The sequence below is a fragment of the Pollicipes pollicipes genome, unplaced genomic scaffold, assembly GCF_011947565.3.
Source record: "Pollicipes pollicipes isolate AB1234 unplaced genomic scaffold, Ppol_2.1 Scaffold_4295;HRSCAF=5057_pilon_pilon_pilon, whole genome shotgun sequence".
In the NCBI taxonomy this organism is placed as follows: Eukaryota; Metazoa; Arthropoda; class Thecostraca; order Pollicipedomorpha; family Pollicipedidae; genus Pollicipes; species Pollicipes pollicipes.
This window is the reverse complement of record NW_023596461.1, coordinates 24301056-24303910: the sequence shown is the minus strand read 5'-3', so window position 1 is coordinate 24303910 and position 2855 is coordinate 24301056.

Below are 2855 nucleotides of genomic sequence, written 5' to 3'. Positions count from 1 at the left end.
ACAAACTGAGCTTACGTCAAATACAGATGAAAAATGTATTCATGCTCCGGAAACACAAACTCCTCCAGTTATGTATTCGAGTGCGGCATGATTGAGAAGGCATTTCACGAGATATGAGTAATTGTCTGTTTTACCTTGTCGAACGTCGAGAAAACAATAATGTTTCATTGCTGCAGGAAATGAGACGCATGAGTTACATTCCGCACTGCTTGCAGTTAATTTCTATTGCCTGATGAAGAACAAGGATCCCTGAAGATCAACTGGGCTTTGAACAGTTGCAAAAATTGCTTCCTTACACACTAATCGATCCATTCACCACTATTCACCATCACATATAGTCAAAATGCAGCAAAAATTTTAATTGTCTGGGATTGCGACGTCATGTGTCGGATAAGTATCTTGCTAACACAATACGCAAACAATATTTTCAAAATCACTCTCGACAGCCTCAGCCCCTCTAATTGCACAGCATGAGTCCTCACCATTACCGAATTTGGAAAACATCATCCGTTTATTGGTCTAAAGTGGCGAACCCCCTATGGGCCCAGAGCGCGTCGGTCGGCCGAAGTCTGGAAAGACCGGGCTCAGGGGTGGCGGCGTGGATGTTTTGCCGGCGACTCGTTTGGCACCGCGCGCCGCTCAGATCCACACCGAGCCGTCCCGGCCCGCTGATTGGCTCGAAGATGGACCATTCGGGGCGGTAATCGGCCGAGAGCACCCGCGGAGTCGGTGACGCTGCCCCCTTCTGCCGAGAGTGCCCGCGGAGCCGGTGGCACTGCCCCCTCCGGCTGAGAGTGCCCTCGAAGCCGATGACGCTGCCCCGTCCGGCCGAGAAAGCCCATTGGACAGACCGCCCAGTGTTTACTGTAGACGGTAGCCCCGGCTAGGTGCGGGCAACACTGTCGGGCGATTTGTTGTCACAAGGGCATGATGGATCGTCGTGCCCCCGAGTCGCCACCTGGCACCATACAAGACGCTGGAGGCATTCAATTACAAGCGTCCCATTGGTGTTGGCCCCCGTCTTTTCCCGGTCCCTAACAGAACTGCGGACGTCATTACACTGAGAGGTGAAGAGGGGTGATGGGAACATGCATCACTTCACCACTAGTTTTTCGGCACGTGAACTACCATGCGGAGTAACAAGTAACTGTATCTATCCATGCCATCCGCAGAAGTGCACTGCTCCTCGTCCAGGTCAAAAGTTAGTGCCCTGCATAATGAGAGCGTGGGCTGCCCGCGTTGTTTTGGTAGGCGGCTAGATAACCGCCTGGCGACTCGCTGCTGGCTGCAGTGGTCCCCATAAGCCACAGCGCCACCAGGCGGCAGCCCCCGCACGTTGGCCAATCCTGAGCGATTGAGGAGGGGCTCCCGAGCGCGCGCCGTCCCACGCCGGGACCGAGCCGCGACAGACATCGGTGCCGTCCTCCCCGCCGCCGGCGCCGGGGCCGCCGACGTCTCCGCCTCCGCCTCCGCCGGTGGCCTTCTGAAGCGCTGCCGCGGTCGGGTGGAGGCGCGATTAAGCCGCCGGACACGGAGTGTGGCGAGCCGGCGCCGACCCGGCCTGATGTAATGAGCCGAGTCGAGATGCCGACCGGCGGCCCGGTCGGCTGCCCGCGGCGACAGAGGCTGGGAGCGGGCAGAGCGAGCGCACAGGAAGCCGGGGTCACGGCAGTGGCCACTGCAGGTCGCATTCCGCGCCGCCGCCCGCCCGAGGCTCGCGCCGTCGTCGGATGGGATCTCGTTACGGTGAGGGGTGGACGGGGGCGCGGCAGAGCGCGGGGGAGGGGAGCGTGATGCATGCTGATTGCGCGCCGTCCGAGGCGCCTGCGATGCCCGCAACACCTGTTCCCGGCATGAAGCATGGACGTGGCGCGGCCGTGCAGGGAAAGGCCGTTCCTCCGGCCGTGCAGAGGAGCCAGCGAGCGTTCGGTCCGTCGACACCACTCGAGGGGCATGCAGGCGTGGGATTGTCCTCTTCGCACGACTGCCAGTCCCGGGTACCGCCTTGTGTTGGTGCCGGATATGCTGGCGAGCCCTCAGAGCTTACCGCCGAGGCGGTCCGCAGCGTCGGCCAGGTTCGCTCCCGGTGCCGGCCCTGTGCCGCAGTGCTCACCAGCCGCGCGTCACTTCCAAGGATGAGCCGCCCGGCGGAATGCCACGCATGCGTCAGCGGGAGATAAGACCGCTCAGCGGTGAGCTAAGTGGCGCCACGTCTCAGCCGTCGGCAGGCGCCGTGCAGATGTGGCGTGCAGCTTCAAACAAGCTCCGACAAAAGTGCTAAATATCGGACACGGTCGGCCTCATCTGGGCGGTGCAAGGATGGTCGATTTAGCAAACTGCCATGCACGTGACCCGAGCGGCGTACACAAAACACTGGGGCGTCGGGTCGATGACCGTGCGCCCAGCTGTGCAGTCCGCCGCGGCGATATCCGGTCGTAGATCTCTGCACACATCCGTGACTGGGGTGTCTGCACCGGGCACATTATCCAGCTGGGGATTGACAGTTGGCCCGGGCCGGCCAGCGGTAGCCGCCCGTCGTGCTCCTCTGACCTCGGCGGCCATTCGCCGTCGCGTGTGCCCTCGGGGCGCACCCTACGACCCTTGAACACACCGGGGCCGACTCCGCGCGGCCGCCAAGTGCTAGCTCTAATTGATGGGACGGGGCCTGGTCGGCCACTTCGCTCGCGGGCGTGACCTCTGGCTGACCCCGCTGCCGGACGGAGCGGTAGCGCTAACGCGGGGCGTGGGTCAGTTGGACGCTAGTGGCGGCGCGGTGTATGTAGAAACGTGTGCGTGAGTCGTGGATCAGCAGGGCTGCCATTGTCGTGAAGTCAGTGTGAATGTCACACGGAAAC